General features: G+C 34.6%; 1 pseudogene; it reads left to right on the top strand.

Moving 5' to 3' along the window:
• The first annotated feature begins 11,375 nt into the window (after positions 1-11,375).
• Positions 11,376-12,099, top strand: LOC114049036 (annotated as a pseudogene).
• Positions 12,100-13,199: the final 1,100 nt, after the last annotated feature.

Below are 13,199 nucleotides of genomic sequence, written 5' to 3'. Positions count from 1 at the left end.
TCAATAATTTCACTAAAGAGAATGAAAACAATGAGACAACATATCCAAGTTTACAGGATGCAGCCAAAGCAGTACTTAGGTGAAATTCTATTTCTCTTAATTTTTACATCAACAAAATGGAAAAAGAACAGATCAATGAATTTTCATAGAACTAAAAAATAACTAGAAAAATAACAAATTAAAATCTTCAGCAACAATTAAATTAAAATCAAGCACCAAATTAGAAATCCTGAAAATAAAAGGTGAGATAAACAAGATTGAAAATTTAAAAAAAAATTATAAAACTAATAAACAAATATCAAAGTTGCTTTTATGCAAAACCCAATAAGAGATAAACCATTGGTTAATTTTATTTAAAAAGAAGAGAACCAAAATCTGGCCCCAGATACCTGACACTTACCAGTTCCATGACCAGGGGCAAATCCCTTAAACCCAATTGCCTCACCAAAAGACCAAAAAAAAAAGTGAGAGAGAGAGAGAACCAAATATCCAGTATCAAAAATGAAAAAGGTGAAATCACCAACAAATGAAGAAAAAATTAAAGCAATCTTTAGGAAATATTTTCCTAATTACATGCCAATAAACCTGAGAATCTGAGCAAAATTGATGAATATGTATGAAAATAGAAATGACCTAAATCTGGAAACAGAAAGTCTAAATAATTCCAGCTTAGAAAAATAAATTGAACAAGCCATTAATGAACTTTCCAGGAAAAACATACCCAGGAAAAGATGTGTTCATGACTGAATTCTACCAAACCTTTAAAGAACAATTAATTTCATTACTATATAACCTATTTGGAAAGATAGGCAAATGAAAGCTTCTACCAAACTTCTCTTATGTTGCAAATATGGTGCTGATACCTAAACCAGGAAGATGCAAAATGGAGAAATAAAATTATAGACTATTTTCCCTAAAATATTGATGCAAAAAGTTTGAAGAAAGTCATAGCAAGGCAATTACAGCAATATATCACAAAGATTACACACTATGGCCAGGTAGGATTTATACCAGGAATGCAGGGTTGGTTCAATATTAGGAAAAGTATCAACATAATCATATCTAAAAGAAAATTAGCATAAATCACATGGTTATCTCAATAGATGTTGAAAAGTGTTTACAAAATACAATCATTAAAACACTAGAGAACATAGAAATAAATAAAAAATAAAATAAATAAGTAACATTCCTTAAAATGAGAAGCAGTATCTATCTGAAACCATCAGCAAGCGTTATCTCTTACGGGGATAAGCTAGAAGCCTTCCCAACAAGATCAGGGGTGAAACAAGGATGCCAATTTTCACCACCATTATTCAATATAAAACTAGAAATGTTAGGTACAGCAATAGGAGATGAAAAAGAAACCAAAGGAATTAGAATAGGCAACGAGGAAACAAAATAATCATTTTTGCAGATGATATGATGGTATACTTTAGCAAATCCTAGAGGATCAACTAAAAAATTGCTTGAAATAGGGGGCAGCTGGGTGGCACAGTGGATAGAGCACCGGCCCTGAAATCAGGAAGACCTAAGTTCAAATCCAGACTCAGGCCAAACACTTGACACGTACTAGCTGTGTATCCTTGCCTCACCAAAAAAAAAATATTGCTTGAAATAATAACTATGTTTTTTCACATTAGAAGATAGATTGAGAAATGTTCCCCAAAGTCCTATCTTAGGAATTTAGCAGTTCAGAAATAGAGAATTCCTGTGTAAAAATTATCCCAACTTTCATAGAATATATAGTTGTGGTATGACTTGTGGGTTGAACCAATGTTTTTGTAACAAATTTAATATCATTTTTAATTTTTTCCATGGGAAACAGTGGTATGTAAATTGTGGTGAAAGTGTTCTTGACTTCTTTGGCTCTAATTTAGTTTGGATTTTTTTAATCTCTGTAGATTAAAGTGGATTATTCTTAAAGTGTGTTTTTGAGCTGAGGTTTTGTTTTTTTTTTTAATTTATCTGTATTCCATCCTTGGCACATTACTTCCTTCATCAAAGAGACTTTGGAAATATCAGGATGCTTCCTTGATAGAATTCTTCCCTCTTCTGTAGTGGACTATCCCTTTCAATATGCAGTTTTGGGCAGGTTTTTCATGGTACTGGAGGAGGAAATCTATTGTGTTCTTTTCCTGGCATGCCGAAATTATTTTAGTAGGAAATCTTTATTTACTCAACTTTTATAGTTTTTTTTAATGGTCCAGTGATTTTGACCAGCTCTCAAATAGATTTTTTCCTGCAATTAGATGGATTTTAAAATATGTTATGGCTCCTTCAAAGAGTACTTCATGGACTTTCCTGTCAATTGGAATGTTTGCTGATTTCCTTTTGATTAGATATGAGTCTTTCTTATCCATGGATTTTTATTCTTGCAATTTAATTTCTCCTGATTTTCCAACTCAATTTGGAATATATCCTGGGATACTGGACACTTTAATCCAATTAGAATTAATTTGTGATGTAGAAATCTGCCTGTTTTTCTCTGTATTTTTTTCATTAACCTAATGGCAACTGCATTTTTGCTTGGTTTTTTGATCCATTTTCTCTCAAACTGTTTAAACTGGACTTGTTAATTTTGGAGGAAATCGGTATGAATATGGTTTTTGCTTCCACACCAAGAAGTTATTCAAATACTTGACCCCAATTTTACAGTGAGGTACTGTAAACACCCATAAAAGAAAAAAGAAAAAATTGAGATTTTGTCCTCTCAGGAATGGAAGGCCTTTTTTTTTTAAAACCAGGACTTTCCAGATTGTGGGCTCACCACCACAGAACACTACCATGTGGAAGGGATAATAATACAAGGTATTTACATCCATATATTGACAGTATCATCCCTGGTAGGTGTGTTGTTTATTCCTTCAAAGAATTATCAGGCTTGCGTTTCTTTTGTCATCCCATTTAATGGACCTTTTGTGTTTCAATTCATCATCATTATTCATTTGATCTCTACCAAGGTTTCCTAACATTTGCTTTGCAGACAGAGACAGAGACAGAGACACAGAGACAGAGACACAGAGAAAGAGAGAGTTACAGAGGCAGAGAAAGTGAGAAAGTGTGTTGTGTTCTCTCCATTTTCATTACTGTAGTCAATTTGTATATTGCTTTCTTGATTCTGCTTAGTTCACTATGAATCAATTCATATGGGTTTTTCCCATTCACGGATCTTACACATTCTTATAAAAGAGTAAACACATTCAGGCACCTCAGGGTTAGTTAGTTTGTTTCTTTGTTTGTTTTGCCTTTCTGCATTTGATGAGCACCTACTTTCTTTCCCATTCTAGCCAATCACAGAAGTGTTGCTCTAAATCTTTTACAGTATATCAGCAATTTGTTCTTATCAATGTGTTATCCATGTGTTATCAGTCCAATGATGAAGTCTTGGTTTAAAAGGCACAGGCATTTCAGTTACCTGATGGGCCTAATTAAATTCAAATTGCTTTCCCTAATGGTCACACAAATTGAAAGCTCTGCCAAAATGTATACTTGTGCCTTTCTTTCCACAATCACTCCTAGATTGACTTGCCATTTTGGGTCATTTTGAGCAATATGCAGGATGTGAGGGGAAATCTAACCAATTGTTTTGATTTGCATTTCTCTTTTCATTCATGACTTGGAACATTCGTGTTAAGCCATTGTTAATTATTTGCAGTTCTTTTAACAATTGTTTGTTTTTATCACTTAACATCTTTTGGAGGACATCTAATTTATAAATATATGTGTGTATGCCCATATACATACGTACAGTTATCTATATATATACATATAGGATGTGCATCCACACAAGACACACACATATTCACACATTGTACTGTATTTGTGTATATAAATTGTTTACTTACTTCTGATATGAAATTCGTATCAGAGAAACTGGGTACCAGTTTTTTCCCATTGGACCATTTCTGCAGATACATTGTTGTCTGTGTGAAAGCTTTCCAGTTTCAAACAATCAGAGTTTTATCTTTTCCCTTTTGTAATCGTTCTTATATCTTGTGCAGTGTAGAATACTACTTTTATTCATAGCTGTGAGAAGCATATGATGTGTTTCTCTTCTACTTTTCAACAGTAGGCATATTACAGCAATACCCATTTGGAATGTTTTGTGGGATGGAAATAGCTTCTTGGTAGCAAACCAAGCAGAGGGGGGTAAAGACAAAGACAGAGACAGAGAAAGACAGAGACAGACACAGAGGGAGCAGATTTCAAAAACAATGAAAAACCTTCTTTAAATTGCTGATGGAAAGGGATAATCATAAGGGATAATCACAGAAAAAGGAAGGATTGAATAGATGGAGCTGCATGATATTCAAAAAGTCATTTTGATGAAAGAGCTTTGGTCGAGAAAAAGTAACATCCCAGGGCTGAAACCTGGATAAATGCTGCCCCCCCAAAGCTTAAAAAAATCCATGCTTTGAGAATAATCCATTTTAATCATGAGAGAAGAAAATATTCAAACAAAATTAGATTCAATGGCATCAAATTCACTTCCATCACCATTTACAGGACCACTGTTTTCCCAAAAACTCATAACAAATATAATGAAATTCCCACTACAGGAAGTAGTGCAACCATGCACTATAAGAAAGTCAGAATAACTTTGCACAAAGATTCTCTATTGTCAAACCATTAAGTTCCTGATATAGGAAAATGAGGAAAGGCCAACTAAACCACTGGGGAACTTTTTTCAATCTCTCTTCTAAAATAAAAAAGGAGAATATCAGACACTTTACCAAAGGAAAAAAAAGAAAATCATGACCTTAAAACACAACAAAAATTCATCCAACTTCCTGCAGATTTCAGGGCATTTACCTGCAAAAAAAAAATCCAAAAAAGGAGGATTTTCTTATCTAACTTTCAAAGAGAAATGAAATCAAATGTTTGGAATTAGAAAAATATAAATCATACTAATCTCTCAATAATCCTAACTACCTCATGTACTCTCTATTGTTCCATAATTGCACATAGTGTTAGAAAATGTTTTATACTCAGGGAAATATGACTCTTTCTAAAGAAAATTCATGTTGAATACACCACAAAAAGGATACATATCAGTAAAAATATAAAGGGTCACATAAATGTATTCAAAATAGCAACTAATTTCTAATGATACATTGAAAAAAATCAACAACGTTGCTATCAGGAATCAAACCTGCCAAACATCAAAGGACAAACTTTGCCATCTACCAATCATCTGTCCAATCAGGACAGTTAATTTGAAAGCACATCCAAAAGCCCTTTAAAAATAGAAACATCATAAAATAAGTGAATAATAATCTAAAATTTAAAAGTTTCTTCATAGAAAGTAATTCCAATTGGATTATAAAGGAAATATTCCAGGTAGTATTTTATATGGAGATAGAGCATAAGCAAAATCAGTACCCCCAATGTGAAAACAACCTGATGACTAAGGATTTACATCAAATCAAAAGAAAATGAAGTAACTTTGGATACAAAGAGAAATGCCATGATGGAAATCAATGATGGAAAGGGATAATCACCATTGCAGAAAAAAGAAGGATCCCATGGATGAAGCAGCAAGATATTCCAAAAGTTTTTCAGAGCAAAGAGCTTGGCAAGACAAGAAGTAACATTAAAGGGCTGGAAGAAGGAGGTATTCCCCCCAAAAGAGCACCTTTGGTGAATAATCCATTTTAATTGTGAGCAAAGAAAAGAAACAAACAAAAAATAGATACAATGAAGTCAAGGTTACATCATCCATTATTTACCACACCATCTTATTCCCAGAACCAGTTACAAAGTAAACTAAATTCTTTACAAAGATATTTGTTCATCCTACAAGAATTATTGCAGCTATGCAGTTGAAGATAGTTGGGATAATTTTGCACAAAAATTCTCTATTTTCTAATCCCTAATATCCCAAGATATGGAAATGATGAAAGTCCACCTAAGACTCTGGGGAATATTTCTCAATCTATCTTTCAAAGTAAAAAGAAGAAGAAGATGAAGAAGATGATGAAGAAGAAGATGATGATGATGAAGAAGAAGAAGAATGTTAGCATAACCTTTACTAAAGGAATCATAAGAAAAACATGACCTTAAAACACAACTTGCTGCATGTTTCAGGTCTGTTACAATGAAAATAAAGTGCAAACACTGAGGATTGTCATATCTAACTTCCAGAAAGAAAATGAAAACAAATGTTTGAAATTGAAAACACACAAAGCACACTAATCTCTCAATAATTCTAACTGCTTCATTGAATGTCTATTTTCCCTAATTCTACCTACAGTTAGATAATTTTATACTTTCTAAACAGAGTTCATATTGAATAATGCACAAAAAGGATGTAAAAGAGTCAAAATCTCAAGAGTCAAATGAACCTATTCAAAATAGCTACTCATATCAAATAATGCATTGAAATTCAAATAATTAATCTACAATTTATCCACCAGGAGTCATACCTATCATATATCAAAGGACAAACCTTGCATTTCTACCAATCACCTGGAATGATGAATAATCCAATCCAAACAGTAGCAAAATAGATTCAAAAGCCATTCAAAAAACACAAATTTTATAAAATAAATGAATGGTCATACAAAATTTAAAAATTTCTTCCTCAGAAGCAATTCCAATTGAATGAGAAAGTAAAATATTCCAGGTAGTATTCAACATGGAGGAACAGCAGGGGCAAAAATTATATCCGTAATGTGAAAACAACTTATTGACTAAGGATTTAAACTAAATCAGAAGAAAATAAACCAAAATCTGGATGTAAAAAGAATTACAGGTAGTTAGTCTATTTAACACCATAGAATTTTTTGTAAAAAAACCCATCTAATTGTAAAAAATAAATTCCATTCAAGAGGTGCTGTAAAATTCCTGGATTATTAAAGAAATACAGCAAAATGGAGCAAAGATTTCCTGTAGAAAATGTCTGTGTATGAAAAAACAAAAACATTTTATAAAGCTAGAAAAAATAATACCAAGATTCATCTGGAAAAACAAAAGACCCAGAATATCAAGGGAACTAATGAAAAGAAATGCTAGCAAAGGTGGCCTAGCTACACCAGATCTTAAATTGTATTACAAAGCAGCAATCATCAAAACTACTTGGTACTGGCTAAGAAACAGTGGTGGATCAGTGGAATAGGTTAGGTGCACAAAACACAGTAGTCAATTACTGTAGTAATGTAGATATACCCAAAGACCCCAGCTTCTGGAATAAGAACTCACTATTTGACAAAAACTTCTGGGAAAACTGGAAAAGAATATAGCAGAAACTAGGCATAGATCAAAATCTTATACCATATACCAAAACAAAGTCAAAATTTAAGATTTAGATATAAAGGCTGATACTATAAGTAAACTGGGAGAGCAAGGAATAGTTTACCTGTCAGATTTATGGAGAACAGAAGAATTCATGCCCAAACAAAAGATAGAGAACATTATGAAATGCAAAATGGATAACTTTGATTACATTAAATTGAAAAGTTTTTGCACAAACAAAGCCAATGCAACCAAGGGAAGCAGAAAACTAGGGAAGAATTTTTACAACCAGTGTCTCTGAAAAGGGCCTCATTTCAAATAGAGAACTGCGTCAAATTTATAAGAACACAAGTCATTCCCCAACAGAGATAGTGTCAAAGGATATGAACAGGCAGTTTTCAGATGAAGAATTTGAAGCTATCTATAGTCACATAAAAAAAAATGTTCTAAATCACTACTGATTAGAGTAATGTGAATCAAAACAACCTTGAAGCACCACATCACACCTATCAGATTGGCTAACATGACAAAACAGGAAAATGATAAATGGTGGAGAAGATGTGGGAAAATTGGAACATTAATACATTGTTGGTGGAGTTGTGAATTGATCCAACCAAAGAGATTCTAAAAATGGGAAAAGGACCCACATGTACAAAAATATTTATAGCAGCTCTTTCTGTGGTGGCAAAGAATTGGAAATTGAGGGGAAATCCATTAATTGGGGAATGGCTGAAGAAGTTGTTGGTATATGAATGTAATGGAATGCTATTGTGCTATAAGAAATGATGATCTGGCAGACTTCAGGAAAACCTGAAAAGACTTGTGTGGTCTGATGTTGGGTGAAGTGAGCAGAACCAGAAGAACATTATACACAGTAACAGCTACATGGTGTGATGACTAACTTTGATAGACCTAGCTCTTCCCAGTAGTGAAAGGATCTAAGACATCTCCAAAAGTCTCATGATGGAAAAATTACATCCAGAGAAAGAACTATGGAGTTTGAATGCAGATTGAAGCATACTCTTTTGCTCTTTTTTTTTCTCTTTTGTTTTGTTTTTGTTTTGTTTCATCTTCCTTGTGGTTCCTCCTATTGATTCTAACTCTTCTTTACATGACTAATGTGAAAATATGTTTAATAGGAATGTATATGTAGAGCCTATATCAGATTGCTTGCTGTCTTGGGGAAGGAGGTGGAAAGGAAGTGGGAGAAAATTTAAAACTCAAAATCTTATGGAAGTGAATGTTGAAAACTAAAAATAAATTGATAAAAAAAGAAGAACAAAAGACTCCACAATAGATTTCCATATGAATTGCCAAAGAAGAACTTTCTAGAAATTCTTGGTGGAAAGGAATAATCACTAATGCAGAAGAATTCTATGGATGAAGCAGCAAGATATTCCAAAAATCACTTTAATAGTTTTGGTTGAGAAGTAGCATCCCAGTGTTGTTACTTGGATAAATACCCCCCAAAATCTTCAAAATGGAATGCTTTGAGAATAATCCATTTAAATTGTGGGAAAAGAAAAATCCAAACAAAGGAAAAGTCAATGATGTTAAGGATATTTCCACCACTATTGACAAGACTGCTCTTTTTCCCAAAACCAATTACAATTTAAATGAAATTCCTTGTAAAGATATTGGTTCATACTGCAGGAAGTGCTGCAACCATGCACTACAAATATGCTGGGATAAATTTTGGACAAAGATTGTTTATTTTCCAACCCCTAATTTACTAACATAAAAATTAAGAAAGTCCACCTATGGCTTTGGGAAACATTTCTCAAATCTTTTTCTAAATAAAAAAGACACTTTACTTAAGGAACCATAAGAAATGCATGGACTTAAAATGTAATAAATTTTCATTTCAGAGTAGTTACTTGCAAAAGAAATTCTAAACACTGAGAATTTTCCAAACTTCCAAAAGGAAAATGAAATCAAATGTTTGGAATTTGAAACACATAAATCATATTAATCTCTCAATAATTGTTACTGCCTCATGGACTCTCTGTTGTTTCCTAATTCAACTTAGAGTTTGATGATAATAATAATATACCCAGAGCAGTATGACACTTTCTTTTTTTAAACTTGCAACAAATATGGGTTTTTTTATTTGTAAGTTGCAGTCTTTTGATCTTAAAATAAATTTTCTAATTTTTAAGACAGGAGAATTGAGTGCTATTAGGACTGGGAGAAGACTGGCTATTAATGACTCCAGTGTTTAAGTGTTAGGTCTGGTACCATTGAAAAACAGCCAGGACACCCAGATTCTGGTTGTTTTTCTGATCCAAATTTACAGCGGTCTGTTTACCTTTCTGATCTTCAATATCTTTCTCTATTACATGAGAGGCTTAGTCTAAGTTACCTCTTTCTTTCCCTGTCTAGCCTTCTATGCCTGGAAGAACCTTAATCATGGGAGCATGATTGACTGATAGTGGCTATGCTTTTGAGTGCATCCTGTGACATTGATTATTCAAAAGAAATACTTCTTTGGCAGCAATCACAAAATGGATCAAATGAATGGTGGTAGAGATGTCTTCCCCCATATCTATTCTTAAATGTCTTATTTTTTCTTATTCTAAACTTGAAAAATACTGATAAATGCAAATATTTTCATGTATAAAGAACAGAAAAAGAGGAGTGTATATGAAACTGCCAATCTGTACAGGTTTTTTTTTGAAAGTATGTAATCTCACTCAGATTCTTAAAATCTAGCCAAATGCTCAGATTCTTATAATATAGCCAAGGGCTCAGATTCTTAAAATCTATCCCACTTGTTAGATTCCTTAAGAGTCTGCCCAATATGATGGATGTTCTAATAAACATTGTCTGGCTGAAAGAAGGCTTGGATTGAATTCTTTCAGGCAGGAACCATTTGGTGTGATTTCAGGGTCCCAACACCCTTAAGTCCCTAAATTTCAACATTTTAGTGGCCCATACATGGAAGCTACCTAACCCCAAGTTCTTCTCCAGCCAAGACTAGAAAGTATGTAAGCCTTCCCACCTTCTTTCTTGCCCTGGTTCAGTTCAGAGCCATGGACCTGGGTACACTTTCCACAGCATAGAGTACAAGGACAGATGCCCCATCTGGAAGTGTATGGCCAATTCTGTCGATTGTCTCAGAGCTAGGGAAGTGGGAAAACTGCAGGTGCTTTTCGGTTCCCTGAGACTTACTTAGTCCTTCCCTCTACATCCCTGGATCCTCTTTCATGGAAGCTATAGGAGAAAGTTAGAACAGCTAAAACATCTCAGTAGATTCTGGAGGTTTTGTGATCAATCATTAAGGAGTGTTGAAACACCTTATAACCCTAGTCACTCCCTTCTCCTACTCCCTTCTCTTGAGTTAAGAGGGCATCTGTTAATCCCTCTTATAGGAGAAGAGTTTCACCCTCCCCCAACCCCCACTTCTGAATTCTCCCTCTACAGCATGAGCCACACTGGCAATGGCCTTAAGCCCTGAGGCAACCTTTGTCTGGAAGCATCACCCAGGACCAGCACATCCTGCTTGAGGTAAAGAATAGCTAGCCTCCAAATTTGGACTTCTGTCTTCCAGACTACAGCTGGCAAACAGCAGATACCAGTCAATGTCCCCTCATCATCCCCTTGATGCAGCCTGTGCTCAGTTTCAGTCAACCTCTTCTTTGTCACCCCTCAAGGCAGGGACAGCTCTATGTCCCTTGCCAGCAGGAAGTAGTTTTAGACATCAAGACCTTTGTCCCCTTACCCTCAAAGAATTTGGGTCTTAGTTGTTTGAAGGAGGAATGATAAGGATGGGATCTGAACCCCTAAAAGGAAAAGATCATGCCTTTGGGATCTGGAACCCAAAAAAGAAAATCGTTGGACTTTCCTGAATCCCTGAAATTTACCTGATGCTGTAATCCACCCAACTGGCTTTTCACTGTGGCTTTGCCCAGTCTCCCAATTCCATTACCTCCTGATTGGCCCGGCCACTTCCCATCCTTAATCCTATTTAGACTCCATTCTCCCTTGGCCACATGGTCCAGGTGCCTTGTGTTCTGTTCACCCCAGCTTACTGGCCACTTCCATCCATATCCTCCTTAGACCCCTCCTCCATGTGATCTTGGTTCTGGCTCTGGCTCTATCTCCAGTGCAGACTCAGATGCAACACTGTGTGTGAGATAGGAATGGTACAGGTAGTGATGGAGTAGTTTAGTGGCAGTCAGGGACAAACCCGACAGGGCTGTGAGCACTACTACTGCAGATGCTTTCTCAAGGATCCTTTACATCTGCCACTTAGGCCATGATAACAATGAAGATCATCCTCTGGGCCATTTTAAAGTGAAAGAAGTGTGGTGTATAAAATGCTCAACAGACTTGTGAAGAACATAACACTATATTTGAAAAATATTATTGTGATGTATGACACCTATTTGACAAAGTCAAGAAACAATGCCATTGTAAGGTGTGGAATTTGTAGCAGTGGTTCTAAGGAAGAATTTTTTCACTATTTGAATGTAACCTATGCCTCCAAGGATAAATTCATTAAGAATGTGTCCAGGCAGAATTGTTCCATATGTTTGGAGGACATTCATATGTTCCATGTAATTGCTCATGTCTTGCCATGTGGGCATGTTCTATACAGAAGATGTTATGAAGAAATGGTTAAACAGAGGCTATAAGTGTACATTATGTATGCACTCTGCTCTAGACATGACTTGCATTGGCCACAGGTGGATAATGAAATAGCACAAACTCCAATACCAATAGCGTATCAGAATATGACTGTGGAAATATTCTACAATGATTTGTCCAGTCCAGTACCAGATATTGGGAATGAGGTTTAAGAACTGTGAGTCATATGATACTGCCCAAGATGGAGGATGTGGAATTCCTTTAGAACAGCTCTGACCAGCCTCTCCAGACCACATAGATAGGGCTTCCTCAGAAGACTCAGCATTTTTCTGAAACAAGAGACATTCCTTAGTATCCCATTGCTACGCTGTCATAAATATTTGTGTGATGTTTGTCGTCATGACTCAAATAACATCCCATCACAGGGACTCAGTTTTCAGGCTTTTAATAGAATTGTCATCATTTTTATTATTGTGCAAAAACTGGAGCTCTCCCATTGCGTGGAAATTCCATCAGTGGTATTTAGGACCCAGATGACATTCTGTTTTGAAACTGACATTCATTAGAATGTATAATTGCATTGCATTTCCTCTTAATCAAAGCTATGCATCCAGAATCTATAAATGGTACTTTATAGAACTATGTATAACATTAAAACTTTATCTTAAGGACTGTTATGCAAGACTAGAATTTATCTTATTGTCTAAATAAGCTTCAGAATTTTATAAAGCAGTCTCTTTTGAATGCTATAAATATGTATTTTGATGTAACATCAAATAAACAATTCTTTGCATTAAAAAAAGCAGAATGGATCCTGACCATAGATTTTTTTTATAGGGACAGGGAAGATCAAAACATAAATTCAGAAGAGGACAACATTGTCAATATATCTACATCCAAAACCTCAAATTGGAATATGAACTGGTTTCAAGTGCAAAAAGTCTTCTTGTAAGAACTCAAAAAGGATTTTAAAAGTCAGATAAGAGAGAAACAGAGCAATTGGGAAAGGAAATGAAAGGTATGCAAGAGAAAGTCAACAGCTTGGAAAAGGAAGGAAAAATTTTAATGTAGAAAGCAGTTCTTAAAAAATAAAATTGGCTAAGTGGAAAAAAGAAGTCCACTGAAGAAAATGTCACCTTAAAAAGTAGAATTGGCCAAATGGAAAAAGAAGGTACAACAGCTAACTGAAGAAAATAATTCGTTAAAAATTAGAATTGAGCAAGTGGAAGTTAATGACTTTTTTTAGACATCAAGAATCAATCAAATGAAATCAAAAGAAAGAAAAAAATAGAAGAAATGTGAAATAAACTCTTTGGAAAAAAACTGACTTTGAAAATAGATGCAGGAGAGACAATTTGAGAATTATTGGTCCACCT

This window comes from Vombatus ursinus, unplaced genomic scaffold, assembly GCF_900497805.2.
Source record: "Vombatus ursinus unplaced genomic scaffold, bare-nosed wombat genome assembly UNPS02002924.1, whole genome shotgun sequence".
Lineage (NCBI taxonomy): Eukaryota > Metazoa > Chordata > Mammalia > Diprotodontia > Vombatidae > Vombatus > Vombatus ursinus.
This window is presented reverse-complemented; position numbering and strand designations above follow the sequence as displayed.